We start from the raw sequence: 16,001 nt of genomic DNA on the forward strand, positions 1-16,001 counted from the left end.
GCTTCCTCTTTGACCTGCTTTTAATTTTTCAAAACTCCCACCCTTCGTGCAGAACAGTTTTGGTTCCTTGCCTGACCTCTGCCTGGTCTCCCTGGGCAGGTTGTCTTTTCTCCTGCAGCTGGCCAGGCTGGCTGGCTGCCTAACTGTCCCAAGAGACAGAAAGGCACCCTTTACAGCTGTCCAGTTTGGGTCCATTTTCACTGCCTCTCTGGACTTAACATCAAGGACTTTAAAAACATCTTGGTAAATGCAGATATAGAGGGTAGATAGGATTGTGGTCGCCTTGGCCTTCATTTTCCTTGCTGCGCAGAGTAGGAAAATTCAGTGCTGTTTTTGGATTTGACCCAACACCTTTTCTGTCCAGAAAGCCTATATATGTATGTGTGTGTGTGTGTGTGTGTGTGTGTGTGTGTGTGTATGTGTATATATATATATATATATATATATATATATATATATATAATAGATGATATATCACAGTCATTGGCAAAGCTAACTAATGCCCAAACCCCACTCCTAGATCCTGGTGCTGACTGCCAGAGGTAACCATACATTAACATTAGTGAGACGTGGTGGACTGTTAAACCCATCTGCATTATTTGAGGTGAAAAGGTGGAAGTGAACAGACTTCCAAGTTTCTTGGATTAGTAGCAGTATAATTTCTTTTGGACTGTAAATACTTCGAAAGATCATATTTTCTACATTACTTGGAATTTGTTTTTCAAATCAAGTGAATATTGTATACAGAACATTGTGCTCAATGTTCAAGGGGCTATGTGGGTTTTAGTAAGGGATACATGCCATATGCTTTGGAAAAATTATAAGCGATCCAAGGTAGTATATGCTAAGTCAAAAGGAATGGTAAAGAATGGTACAGAGCAGGCAGTACGTGTAACAGCAGCACAGAGGACTTTATCCTTAGTTGATGTATAACTAACGGCTTAAACTCATTTCTAAGCCTTGCCCTTAGGCCTTTTCAATCAGGACAATGACATGCACTGGGAGAGGTGGGGTGGAACAGCAACCATCTAGAGTTAAAGGAAACCTCTCATCAACCCGTTGCCAATAGGCACCAAGAGTGCCCTGTTCAGGTGCTTGCTTCCGGGGGCTAATATTGGACTCTCCAGGAGGCCAAAAGAGGGTCTGCCCAGGGGTTTACGTGGCAGCTTGCATTCAGATGGGGAAGGGAAGATAAATGTGGAAGAAGGTTGGAATGGTGGTGACCTGACCTCCCTGGGAAACACCCCGCTGTATTTTGAGTTGCCTGGTCACTCAGCTTAACCATCTTAAAAGAAGACATTATTTTGTTCAGTGGCCTGTAGTGAAGTTTATACTCTGCCAAGGAAGAGAAAATAAATGTCTGTGGGAGTGGGGAAATAGTGGGGACCTCCTTGGGAAATTCTCTGCTGTTCACTCAGCTTATTAATTTTTAAGAGACATTCCAAGGTCAGGAAGAGAACCCTGGCCAAAAGTCAGGAAATGTGCTGTGGGGTAGGCCATTTAGCAGAGGTAGGGAGAACATCAGCCTCTGGGAACCCACAAGGAGTATTTATAATGATGATGACACAGATGCTACCTTTTATACCTCGTTACACTCTTCAAAGTACTTCACATTTGCTACCACAAAATCATAGAATCTTATGAGGAGGACTTGAAGACTTATCCCGGACTTTAGGAATTCTCCAGTACGGCCTCCCACCCCAGGCAAGACGGGCACCTACAAAATTCCACTCATTGAACTGTCAAAGCAGCCCTCTGTGGAAGCCAGCTTAGTAGGTTGTAACATCTCTATCTTATAGAAAAACCAACTGAGGAACTAGAGAGTGTTGGGCCAAGATGATACAGTCAATTGATGATAAAACTGGCCTTTGACATGCTAGTCCCCAGCTCTTTCCAAGCTATCACACATCTTTTATCTTTAAGGGGATATATTCTAGTCAATCTCCTGGTCCTTACTATGTAACTTAGCAACTAACTGTTCTCAAGTTGCTTTAGAAGCTTCAAATCAACTAGAGTACAAGGTCCTTGGGGACTAGATTCACATCCCATACCACCTTTGAATCTCCATCCTCTCCCCACCTCACCACCAATGTTAGGAGTTCCGGGAAGGTATTTAACAAATGCCCAGAATGAATGGATTGAAATTCTAAAATTTCTGAGCTACTGCGTATACCTTAGCGGTATGCCAGAGTCTACTTTCCACGAGTGTATCCCCATATTTGGAAATTTCGTTTGGTTGTAGCTATTGGGATTACTTAGGCAGGTTGAAATACTCTGATATGAGGACTTAAATTGGGGGGATGTCTTGATATCTTATAGCAGATCATCTTTCTCGATGGATGAAACAACTGACAATTACCTAGACCTGATATTGGCAAGGTGAGGATCCAACATCTTTATTTCCCCTGAAAGCCCTGGCTGGAATTCTAGAGAATAGGTTAGTCAAGTTGCCCCTTTATGGCCACTGGAATATATTAAATGAAACACGCTGTGTTCACATTAAATCTTTTTTTAAGAATTATTTTTTAAATGTTTATTTATTTATTTATTTATTGAGAGAGAGAGAAAGAGAGAGAGAGAGAGAGAGAGAGAGAGAGAGAGAGAGAGAACAAGCAGAGGAGGGGCAGACATAGAGGGAGAGTAAGAATCCCAAGCAGGGTCCACGCTGTCAGCACAGAGCCCTCCCTACACAGGGTTCGAACTCACAAACTGTGATGACCTGAGCCGAAATCAAGAGTTGGACGCTTAGCTGACCGAAATACTCAGGTGCTCCTGCTCATATTAAATCTTAATGTGAGAGGAAGTTCTAATCAGGGTTATTTGTCATGGGTTTTTGACATAAACTAGTGTCCTCCAAGAATGTTAGGCCACAATAAAGACAAGAATCAATTATGAAGAAATATCCACAGGATAGACTAGTTAGCCAGAATATGTGCTTTTTTTCTGAAGTTAAAATTCTGGACTTGGTGAGATACTTCTATTACAAAAATAGATTTTAAACTGCTGTCTATACCTGTCTGTGCCTAAACTTAAAAAAAACAAACAAACTCTCTTAGGGCACCCGGGTGGCTCAGTCGGTTAAGCGTCCGATTTCAGCTCAAGTCATGATCTCACAGTTCGTGAGTTCAGGCCTCACGTCGGGCTCTGTGCTGACAGCTCGGAGCCTTGAGCCTGCTTCAGATTCTGTGTCTTTTCTCTCTCTGCCCCTCCCCGCTCCTCTCTCTCTCTCAAAAATAAACATTAAAAAACATTTTTTTAACTCTCTAGTTCATAATTCTTTTGATGTTGTTGACACACACAAAAGCCTTCACTCATCAGTTTCCATTCCTATCTGCCCATTGCTTTAATTCTCCTCTCCCACCAACAGAGTCTGTATTGCCATAAGCATCTCTTGTTCCCACCCCCCAAGGAATCTGGAAATGGTGTTAAATAGCAATGAGTTTGCACAGTGCTGTAATTTTTATAGCTATCAGGAGCCGCCACTGCCACTCCTATACCAGAGAGGAGTTAGCTGCCCCAAAAGCCTTCCAAGAGGAGAACAATCTGGCAGATTACCCTCACCAAACCCGACCCAGGCAGAAGGGGCCCAACCTGTCTGGTGAGATTCTTTCAAACACATTTTATACTATCAAGGCTTGAATTCACCAGAAATCAACAACAACAACAACGACAACAATGAAATGTGTCAGGAAACATGTAAGGTGGAGTAATATAAGTAAGATACACTTGAACGTAACTTTCTAAGCCTAAACTGCATAATAATCTTTTCCAGATCCTTTTAGTTCACATCTTAGTCCAAAAAGAACCTTATATGGAACTGCACACATTTGGCCCGGTACAAATTTGGCCCAGACCAAGCCCCTTAGACATGTCCCACCACAAATTCATTCCGTCAACTGCAGCTTGGCTCCCACCACGGCTGGTTGCGGCTTACACACCTTATGCTGTGAATATTCTACTCTTTCTCCTCAGCCCCCACCCCCAGGCCTCTATCTCCCAACTCCCCATGCTTAGTAGATGAACTTGACAAAGGTTGCTGAAAAAAACTGAAGCTATGGGCCAGAACTCTTTTAAAGCAATTGGACATGTGAGGTATCTCCCACACTGCATGAAGACTTTTCTCTCAAGATTCTCAAAGTTATCCCTCCCTCTCTGCTTTAAAGTTCATCCCGTTCCACCTTTCTCCTTCCACATTTATCCTCTCCCTCGAGACTTGCACTGTCCTATTGGTAGCTCCCAGCCACAAGTGGCTATTTACACGTAAATGAATTAATGGGGCGCCTGGGCGGCTCAGTTGATTAAGGGTAGGACTCTGGGTTTCTGCCTGGGTCATGATCTCATGGTTTCGTGGGTTTGAGCCCCATGTAGGGTTCTGTGCTAACAGTGTGAAGCCTACTTGGGATTCTCTCTCTCTCTCTCTCTCTCTCTCTCTCTCTCTCTGTCTCTCACTCTCTCTGCCCTTCCCCTGCTCACGCTGTCTCTTTCTCTCTCAAAAATAAATAAACTTAAAAAAATGTAAATGTAAATAAATTAAAATGAAATCAAATTGAAAATTCAGTTTAGCTTATTGCCTTAGCCACATTTCAAGTGCTCAGTAGCCACGTGTGGCCAGTGGCTACTGTATGGCACAGCAAAGAGGCAGAATGTTTCCATAACTGCAGAATGTTCTAGTGGATAGTGATGATCAGTAGGATCCTCTGATTCCTTACCTACCCCATGGTTCTTCAATCTCATCACAACAACAGTACCAACTACCTACACTGGTCCACCTACCCTTGTAGCTACCAGTCTCTAAGTGTAACCAAACTTTTTTTTTATTTTTAAGTAATCTCTCCATCCAATGTGGGGCTCAAACTCACAACGTTGAGATCAACAGTCGCAAGCTCTACTGACTGAGCTAGCCACGAGCCCCTCTGTCATACTTTTACAATGGAAATTTGCCTTCAGGACTGCATTCCTTTCCTGATCCTCTGCAATATGACTTCTATACCTTCTTTAAGAAATGACGCCACCAAAGACTTTTGGGGTATCTGCCACCATTTTTTTTTCAGTCATCACCTTCTTAAAATTTCTTCTCTCTAACCTCTTCCTCTAACCTCCGGTCCCTGGCACAGCATCACTGCTGAAGTGTTGGTAAGATGAGACAATGAGTTTCCCTCCTTGATCATTCATTCATCCAGGATCCTTGTTATGTATCCCTCCTGTCCCCAAAGCCCTGTCCTCTTTTCTTCTTTCTGCCAGCCCTCCTCTGATGAGCTCATCTTCCCTTGTTCACCGTTAACTATCGGCCCCACGAAAATGGATTCAATCTCATGGCTCAAGATGCTAATTTCTCACCTATATGCCTGGCATTACTGGGACAGCACCCAGCATGCATGTTTATAATATCAGTGAATGCCCCCACTTAACCAATGAGTGCAGAGAAATCTACCTCCCCATCCTAGTTCATTCCCATGTCCCTCGCAACACTGGGCACGTGAAGAGTCAGGGACTGAAGGAGGCAGAAACCAAGACTACAAAATGAAAGATATGGGAAGGCTCTGGCCCAAGGAACTTTGTCTATATAACAATTCTGCCATAGTCTTTCTTATGGCTAATTCCAAAGTCTCAAGATGGGATAGAAGTTCTTTCGCCTTTTGATTTCTTCTTCCTTTTTATGGAGGGAGGGGTGAGTCGGTAACCTCCACATTGCCACTTCGTAGCACACTATAGTTGTAGACCAAAATGGGAAAGCAGTCACTTGCACAAAGGCAATAGCATGTCATAAGCCTGCAGCGAATTACACCCTGGTGTTGTGTGAAGGAAGCTGACAGGACAACACCTCCTTCCCTTCTCAAAATGAACGCATAAAGTACACTCTAACCTTTAACAGCAGATGACGTCTATAACTAATGTGAAGGGAAGTCAGAACTTGTTTTCTCCCTTTGGCCTTTTTTTTTTTCTTCAGCAGACACATTGCTCTGCTAATGAGAAAGCTAAGAAAGTGATCAGGTAGAAATATACAGCTCAGTCAACTAAAGGAAAATTAAAGTAATGCAGACAACACAGTGCATGGTGCTTGAGTTGGTCACACTTAACTTAAAGACAACTAGTTCCTGACCAACATTCTTCCCCTGCCTCCACCCTAGCCTTACTGAGGTGTATTCATTTGGCCCTTGAACTACACAGGTTTGGACTGTGTGGGGCTCTACTTATATGCAGACTTTTTTACAGGACGGTACTGTAAATGCATTTTCTCTTCCTTGTGACTTTCCTAATAACATTTTCTTTCCTCTAGCTTACTTCATTTTAAGAACACAGCGTATAATACATAAAACATCCAAAATATGTGTTAATCAACTTTATGTTACCAGTAAGGATTCTGGTCAACAGTAGGCTATTGGTAGTTAAATTTGGGGGGAATCAAAAGTTATCCATGGATTTTTGTGCAGGAGCGGGGGTCAGTTACTTCTTCTGGTGAAAATGCTTAAGATCTCCTCTCTTGGCACGTTTCAAGTACACAACACACTACTATTAACTACAGTCACCATGCTGTCCGTTAGGTATCTAGAACTTATTCATCCAATAACTGGAAGTTTGTACCCTTTGACCAACATCTTCCCATTTCTGCTACCCTCCATTCTACTCTTCCTATGAGTGCAGCATTTTTTTTTTTTAGATTCCACACATACGTGATACCATACAGTATTTGTCTTGCTCTGTCTCCTGATCAATGTTCCTGAAATGTATATTCAACATCTAAAATGCATAAGTGATGCTAAGAACACTGGGAAACAGGAGAAATTTACACTGGACAGAGGTGAGTAGTCCCAAATCTCAGGGATCTTTGACAGCTACAAGGTCAAAGACAGTTTTTCACAGTGATTTGTATGAAGTTTGCTTATAAAAGAAAAACAAATTTAAAAGAGGCCATTTAGTTATATATAAGGTAATCAAAGTGGCAACAAGAATCTCCAAAGTAAGCATTTACTAAGCAATTTGGGTTAAAATGATATAAAAGGCAGATTGTTTGGGCCACTATATCTGCCTTTCTTGCACTTGAAGAAAATTTATAGATGAAGAAACTGCTTTTAAAAAAAATAAAAAGAAAAAAAAAGGAAAGTCTCCTTTCCCACAGCCTTCTGCTAAACAGATTCTGTTGCTAGGTAAACATAAGCTACCAACAATTTATGTACCAATATATATAGCAAATTATAGCTGAGAGGAAGCTTGCTAGCTTATGAACAGATGTTAGATTTGTGTCATGGCCCAAGAAAGAACAGGGTTTTGCCACGATGAGCCACCCCAAGTCTCTCTGACAATTTCCTGGCCTAATAAACACCCTGACTTTTTATGTTGTGAAGTTGGAGGAGAGGAGAATCATGTAGAAAAGAAGGAAACAGGAAGGAATGGCAAAGAGGATGCTCTCTGAGACTTGAAATTATTGGCTTTAAACTTTGTGTTTAAATATATGATAACAGCAGAAAGTAAACCAACTCAGCTCATAATATATCCCTGAGACTTGCCATGTGGGTTGAAGTCAAATTTAATAAGTCCAAATACATCAACTCCACTTCTCTCGCACTATAACAAATTTAAGAAAGCCTCGTCAAATAATCAGGGGCGGGAAAAAAGGAGGGTATAATCTTGTGTGAAGTCTGTAACCAGAGAATACATCTGTGCTTATGAACATTTTGTAAAAAGAAATTTCGGCAACTTAAGGCCCCCGCGGTTCATATTTCCCATACAAACTACACTGGTGTTTGTATAACAAGCAACTGGTTCGCAACTGGACTTCAACTACCCCCCAATCCTGGAACAAACTGTTGAACCACACTCAGATCCACACTGACATCTGCAGGTAATTGAAACAGGACTTCTGTGAATTAATTTCTGGACACAGATTCTCAAACCATTCATCACAGTAGTGTGTGAACCCATAAAACTGAAATACCCTGGATGGCCGTTTCTTTAAAAAATGCTCTCACTGTTTAAGCCTTTTCATAGGTTAAAATACTGTCTAGATAAAGTATGAACTCAATTATGGAGACAAAACCCACAAACATATAGCTATTTCTACCTGGTGTATTTATGGTGATTTTTATTTTCACTTTAAAATGTTCTTCTATTTTCCATTGCTTTTCATTTATTCTCCAACGATCATACAGCACTTTAACACTACGTTCTGGCTACCTCACTTTACCCTCAAACCCTTTGTTGTCCCAATTTAATTTGTATTCACATTCATCAGAGCCTTGAAGATAAAACCCTGCAGAGTGTTGTTTTACTGTATTCAACTGCCGCCAGGCAGTGTGCTTATTTATATACGGCTATCAAAACTAAATACGCACAAACAGATTCGTAGCAGACTCAGACTGCCATAGTCTAATCCATGTGATTTTTCTGCAGTACCTTTCAACTGAGCAAAATTTCCAAGTAACATTTATTGGATCAATCTATCATTGCAATATTAGAGAAAATAGGATCTACTACCAAGAGGTTCCTTTTACAATGAGTATCTGGAGGAAAGCCTGTTTTCCTGGGCTTGAAAAATCAAGTGACTCATTCAAGGTCTGAGGTAAAAATCAGCATTTGAAGAAAGCCTTATCCTACATGTTAAAAAATTAAGTGTAATAGAAAAACACATGGAGGATTTCGAGTCATAGCAAAGAAAGTGCAACTGCTGAAGGGCTCATTAGCAAACTTCATCCACAGGCACTCAGAAACATGCATTTCCCCCTCCCCCGAGCCCCCCCCCCCCAACTTACAGTTGGGTTACATAGCAAATGTTTATCGATGTGTTTATTTTTTGGTGCCTGGAATGCATTTTCTGGAAGAACCGAAGTTATGGTTGTTAGAGTAACAAGTTAACTCACAAAAGGAAAGCTAAAATGTTGTAGGTTTACAGCAAAATTCTGGGAAGCAATTTTAGCAATAAGATCAAACAAATGTAGGCAGGATCTTAGCAAGAGACTACTTTTTAGTTTTCTTGTTTTGGTGCCTGAGAAAACAATTCTAGGAAGATAGGAAAGAGGACATTTTCCAGTACTGTTCATTGTTAGCATCTAAAATTCCCTTTAAAACTTGCAACTTCTCTTACTTTTTGATTTTATGCTTATGGGCCTTGCTTAAAGTTTTAGTTTAGTTAACAAAAGGACAAGAGATGGGAAATTCGAGAGAAAAATTAAGAGAGATTTTGCTCTAAAAACTGGGTAGGAATCGAAACAGAATGGAGAGAGGGAACTAATGAAAATATGGATATTGCCTCCACTTTATTCACCCAGTCATTCATTCAAGTATTAAGTGACAGGAACCAGTAATTTCTTCATTCGGTTATTCACCCCTCTCCCCAAGTGAGCCACATGGTCAAGGTGACTGCGTATTTTCAAAATCATAACTTGCATCTCTCTTGCTTTTGACGTTGCTTATGTGTTTTTTTTTTTCCCATGCAAAAGGTTTTTACTTTCATTTTTATGTGGCTGAAATTTATCCATCGTTTTCATTCCATCTGGATTTGGAGTCATACGTAGAAAGGCTTTCCCCATACCCAGGTTTTCCTTCAGTACTTGTATGGCTTTATTTTTTACATTTAGATTCAGGTGGGAGCTTATTCCAGTATACAGTGTGAGGTGTGGAGCCAAATTATCTATTTTTTACATCTATCCAGTTATCCCGTAGTATTTATTAAAAAGGTCATCTTTGCCCCCAATGATTTGGGTGTACCACCTTTATTATATATTAAGTTTTCAGCGGCGCCTGGGTGGCTCAGTTGGTTGAGTGTCCAACTACAGCTCAGGTCATGATCTCCCCGTCGATAGTCCGACCGTGGGTTCAAGCCCCGCATCGGGCTCTGTGCTGACAGCTCAGAGCCTGGAGCCTACTTCGGATTCTGTGTCTCCCTCTCTCTGCCCCTTCCCCACTTATGCTCTGTCTGTCTGTCTGTCTCTCTGTCTCTCTCCCTCTCTCTCTCTCTCTCTCTCTCTCTCTCTCTCTCAAAAATAATAAACATTATTCTTTTTTTAATTTTTATATATACCTGGGTCTACTTCCAGACCTTCTGCTTTATTCCATTGATCTGTCTGTTCATGCACCAGTACAATAATAGCAACAGGTTATAAACATTGAATAATAATTTAACAAAAGAATTTGAAGTGATATGCAAAAAGAAAGGGTGCAGCTTTCTTTTTTTTTAATTTTTTTTTTCAACGTTTTTTATTTATTTTTGGGACAGAGAGAGACAGAGCATGAACGGGGGAGGGGCAGAGAGAGAGGGAGGCACAGAGTCGGAAACAGGCTCCAGGCTCCGAGCCATCAGCCCAGAGCCTGACGCGGGGCTCGAACTCACGGACCGCGAGATCATGACCTGGCTGAAGTCGGACGCTTAACCGACTGCGCCACCCAGGCGCCCCGGTGCAGCTTTCTTTAACAGAATGGTCGCTAGCAAATGTGGAAGGAATGAGAGAATTAGGAGAACATCATTTTGCAGCTACCATTTAAAAACTGATTCGGGGGGCACCTGGCTGGCTCAGTCGGTAGAGCATGTGACCCTTGATCTCAGGGTTGTAAATTCAAGCCCTACATTGAGTGTAGAGATTACTTAAAAATAAAATCTTTAGGGGTGCCTGGGTGGCTCAGTCAGTTAAGTGTCCAACTTCGGCTCAGGTCATGATCTCACGGTCCCTGAGTTCGAGCCCCACGTCGGGCTCTGTGCTGACAGCTCAGAGCCTGGAGCCTGCTTCAGATTCTGTGTCTCCCTCTCTGTCTGACCCTCCCCCATTCATGCTCTGTCTCTGTCTCAAAAATAAATAAACATTAAAAAAAATTTTTTAATAAATAAAATCTTTAAAATAAAATAAAATAAAAATAAAATAAAATAAAATAAAATAACTGCTTCATGGCCACCTGGCTGGCACTGGAAGAGCATGAGACTCTTGATCTTAGGGTCACGAGTTTGAGCCCCATGTTGGGTGTAGAGATTACTCACATAAATAAACTTTAAAAAAAAACTGACTCAGATAGGTATCACCAATGAATATGAAAACTATTTGGTTCAAGTTTTGAGGGAACAGGACATGTCCACGGTCACACATACTGTTTAAATGCTAATCCGTTAATTACAAAGGGGAAAGAGGACCTTGGTGGTGGAAGAATCTGGAGAATACTACTTTGACTAAGTGACCAGCTTGGCATCACCAACGGGACCCCAACATCATGTACTGCCTGATGTGGTGCAATAGGAATCACCTATGTGGTGGCATTTTTGCCAAATTGTTCAATCTAATGTTTCACTGAACCTAATCCTGAGGAAACAGTCTAAAAAATCCAAATTACAAGGCATTATGCAAAATAACTGGCTCAGGATCTTCAAAATAAATGTTTTATGGAAGATGAAAAAAAGTGGGGGGCTGTCCTGTATTAAAGAAAACTAAAGAGACAGGACACCTAGGTAAATTTGCGTGACCTTTGATCCTGAATTTGGGATCCTCAATTAAAAAAAGAAAAGCTCTAAAGGAGATTTTTGGGACAATTTGGGAAATTTGAATATGGACCGTGAATTAAATAAAGTTATGTTTATCAATGTTCCATTTCTTGGGTATGCTGACAAAATTGTGATTATGTAAGCAAACCTCTCTGTTGTTTTTTCTTTTTAATTTTTTTTTAACGTTTATTTATTTTTGAGACAGAGAGAGACAGAGCATGAACGGGGGAGGGGCAGAGAGAGAGGGAGACACAGAATCGGAAGCAGGCTCCAGGCTCTGAGCCATCAGCCCAGAGCCCGACGCGGGGCTCGAACTAACGGACCGTGAGATCGTGACCCGAGCTGAAGTCAGACGCTTAACCGACTGAGCCACCCAGGCACCCCCAAACCTCTCTGTTTTTAGGCAATGTAGGATGAAAAAGTGTTTGAAAAAGTGTCTTGATGGCTGTAACTTAATTTCAAATGGTTCAGAGCAATATGTGTGTATATATGAGGAGGGAGAGGAGGAGAAAGTGGGGAGGAAGAGACAGCGGGCATGAGAGAGAACAAAGGTGGCAAAACGCTAACAAATGTTCAATCTTAACAAATCTGAACAAAATGTTTCATCTTGGTGAAGGGTATATAGGTGTTCGTTGAACTATTCTTTCAACTTTTCTATAGGTTTGACATTTTTCCAAGTAAAAAGTTGAAAAAATATTTAATTGAATTTGGCCATACCTGTCAAAATTACAAATACACATACCCTTTGTCTCAGTGGTTCCCTTTCTAGAAATTCACCTGACATATGATCAATGTTATTCATTGCAGCAATGTTAGGTAATAACAAGATTGGGAGCAGTCAAAATTTCCTCCAACAGGGAACTAGCAAAATAAAATGGAATAAAAAAATGACATCGACTGATGAATGGATAAAGATGTGGTATATATACATACACAATGGAATACTACTCGGTCATCAAAAAGAATGAAATCTTGCCATTTGAAACAACTTGGATGGAACTAGAGTGTATTATGCTAAGCAAAATAAGTCAGTCAGAGAAAGACAAATACCATGTGATTTCACTCGTATGTGGAATTTGAGAAACAAAACAGATGACCATAGGGGAAGGGAAGGAAAAATAAAATAAGATAAAAACAGAGAGGGAAGCAAACCATAAGAGACTCTTAACTGTAGAGAACAAACTGAGGGTTGCTGGAGGGGAGGTGGGTGAGGGGATGGGCTAAATAGATGCCAGGCATTAAGGAGGGCGCTTGTTGGGATGAGCACTGGGTGTTATACATAAGCAATGAACCACTAAATCCTGCTCCTGGTACCAATTCTACACTATATGTTAACTAACTTGAATTTAAATAAAATACGAAGTCATCTTCAAAATATAGGATACATTGTTAGGAAAAAAGGGTAAGGTACAGAACAATGCCTACCTATAGCATTGTGTTTGATGGAATAAATCACTTACTTCTTCCCTTCCCTAAACCCACATCCCTTGCAAGGTGACTTTACAGCTCCTTACAGGCCTTGAATCTGGGCTAGCCTGTGACTTGCTTTGATCAATAAAATATAACAGAAGTTACAGTGCGCCAGATCCAAGCCTAGGCTTCCAGAGGCCTGTGGTTTCTGTTCTTATGAAGCCCTAACCCCACAATAAGAACAAGCTGGAAGGTGAAAGACCCTGTGGAATAGAGCTGAATAATCCCGGCTGAGGCCATACTAGACAAACTGATCCCCAGATGACTCTTCAACTGATCGACTGAGATCAGTGGAACCTTCTAGCTTGCCCCTAGACTCATGAGAAAAAACGAACAATTATTATTATAAGTCACAAAGGTTTTACTTTGGGTGGGCGGAGAAGGCGGCGGGGGGGGGGGGGCGGAATACATAGTAACAGTTCATAAAAATAATGCTATCGCCTGTGTGAAATTTTGGGAAAAAATACTGATGCATTTGTTTGCATATGCAAACTCTCTGTAAGTACACACAAGAAACTGGAAACACAACTGTTTGGGGGAAGAAAAGCTAGGGTGGCTAGGGGATGAAGATGGGAGGGGGACATTTCACTGCTCTTTTGTACCTGTAGAATTTTGAAACCTGTATTTCCAATGAATCAATAAAATCTGTTTCTTTCACTCAAATCTTTCTAGAACCCTTGAATCATCTCTGGTGGGTAATGGGAACTCTCATACCCTATAGGAGAGATTATAAATTGGGAAAATCTTGGCGGGGTGGATGTGTGGTTTTAAGCAGTGCCTATAAAATATGCAAATACGTATGCAATGCAGACTGTCTCTGGAAAAAAGCCACCAAGAGCTGGTAACACCAGTTGCTTCTGAGGAAGGACCTTATGGAATGGGGGGGGGGGGGGGGTTAAGGGCAGAAGGAAGACTGACTTTTCCCTATATGCCCATGTCACTATTTGAATTTTTTACCCTGAACTTATATTACCTTTTCAAAAGGAAAATAATGACTAAAATACACACAGCCTTTGACCCAACAATTTATCATTTCTAAAAATCTCTCCTGCAGAAATACTTACAGAAGCAAAAATAAATGTATGTTATTACTTGTGTATACTAATAAATTATAAACAGCCTAAATGACCATCAATTAAGGATTAGTTAAATAAATTATGGAATGTTTGTACAAGGGAATAATATACAGTTGCTAAAAATGAACCCATAAACCATCACCCAGGTCAACATAGCACATTCCAGAACTCCTGAAGCACTTCCGTACTCCCCAATGCCCAATGAATTATTGCAAACTGAATAAACCCATGTAAGCATCACCAAGGTCAACATAGAACATTCCAGAACTCTTGAAGAACCCCTCCCCATGCCAATTCCAGCCATTTAACACTCTATCAATTATCACAAATAGAACGAACCCCTCAATTCCAAACAAACCAGAACCTAACAAACCAGGCGTCAAGTGCTCCTTAGGCTCCTTTTTCCTGAGCCCCAACCAAGTTCCCCCTTGACTTTCAAGCTGAGAGGAATGTCTTCTCCTCAGAAGGCACCAGACTTCTCTTACCACACTTCACGGAAAATCAGAATCAGAGTCTCAGAAAGAGAGGATCCAGGGGGCACCCAAAAAGAGCATTCCACACAGATTCAACAGCCTTTAACTTCTTCATACCATCAGTTCCACACACCACGGTGACCCAGTGCTTTCCTGGATCTAAGTTCTGATTTCAACTTTACTTTGAAGATTTGGGCAGTAACTTGGATATCTATCACTCATACTATTGTTTATTTAAGATGTTTCTTTAAATGAGCTCACTTTTTGTTATATTCATTTTTTTTTAAATTTTTTTTTAAACGTTTATTTATTTTTGAGACAGAGAGAGACAGAGCATGAACGGGGGAGGGGCAGAGAGAGAGGGAGACACAGAATCGGAAGCAGGCTCCAGGCTCTGAGCCGTCAGCCCAGAGCCCGACACGGGGGCTCGAACTCCCGGACCGCGAGATCGTGACCCGAGCTGAAGTCGGACGCTTAACCGACTGCGCCACCCAGGCGCCCCTATATTCATTTTTTAAATATACGTTTTAAAATATCATGTGCTAACTCTAACAGAAAACTTCACATCACTATCATAAATGGAAAATCAGCACCACACGCAACGAACAGAACTTACTAGGTATATATTAATAAGTATTACCTAAACGTTGGACTCCCTGACGCAGACTCCTCAAGCAAGTTTTCCTCGGGAATGTCTGCAAGACCAGAAGCTTGGTGCTCCTCCTAGAGGTCAGAGCGTGTGGCTAACACTTCCCTGGGGGTTTTCTTCCAGCAACTTCTGTAGGGGAACACTCCCCCTGACTTCCTTTCAGCTCCCTCTACAGGTTAGAGTGACTTTCCTGTAGCTCCCCCTGTTGGTTAGAGGGTGGAGTTACTCAACAAAATTTTATTGAGTGACTGTTATGTTTTGGATACAGTGCTAGCTGCTGGGGATACAGAGGAGAAAATGGGGAACGAGTGGGGGTGTAACTGAGCAAGGGCTGGGAGAGAAGGGAAGGAGGGAGTTAGAAGATTCCGGCACCGCCTGTGCTGTCTCCATTTCCTAAACTCCCCGCTTTATTCAAGCCACGACAGTCTGGCTTTTGCCCCGCCCACCTCCCCAAGAGCGCACTAATGAAAGTCTCCGGGGGACCGGAATTATCGGATCCAGTGGGAAGAGTTTCAGTCCTCATCTTGAGTGACCGTGGAGACAACGCCTTCCTTAGCTTCGCTGATAGTGTTAGCTCCTGTCTCCAGGTTTTTCTCCTACCTCTCTCGCCGCCCCATCTCTCCTTCAACCTGTCTCTTCGGTGTTGGTGCTGGTCGGGACTTGGTCCTTCACCCTCTTCTCCGCTAATCCCACTGCTTCCATCTATGCGCATAACCTCCACCCCCATAACCTGACTCTCAAATCCTGAAATACCAGATGTTTCTCTCTCCAGCCTCGTTTCTTCTATTAGCGAGTTACCTGTCTCTGTGGTAGCACCTGTATCCTATTTCCCTCTACCTGACTCCCACCTCCACCCCAAGTTTGTTCTTCAAGAT

General features: G+C 41.7%; 1 protein-coding gene across 1 annotated transcript in view; it reads right to left on the minus strand.

Moving 5' to 3' along the window:
* The window catches only part of PLAC1 (placenta enriched 1), a 176,214-nt gene extending 160,941 nt beyond the window's left edge, over positions 1 to 15,273 (minus strand). The window contains exon 1 of the mRNA XM_047844108.1: positions 15,118 to 15,273. The gene's annotated coding sequence lies outside the window, so the exon portion shown is untranslated. The remainder of the gene's footprint in view (positions 1 to 15,117) is intronic.
* Positions 15,274 to 16,001: the final 728 nt, after the last annotated feature.

Source organism: Prionailurus viverrinus, chromosome X (assembly GCF_022837055.1).
Source record: "Prionailurus viverrinus isolate Anna chromosome X, UM_Priviv_1.0, whole genome shotgun sequence".
Taxonomy (NCBI): domain Eukaryota; kingdom Metazoa; phylum Chordata; class Mammalia; order Carnivora; family Felidae; genus Prionailurus; species Prionailurus viverrinus.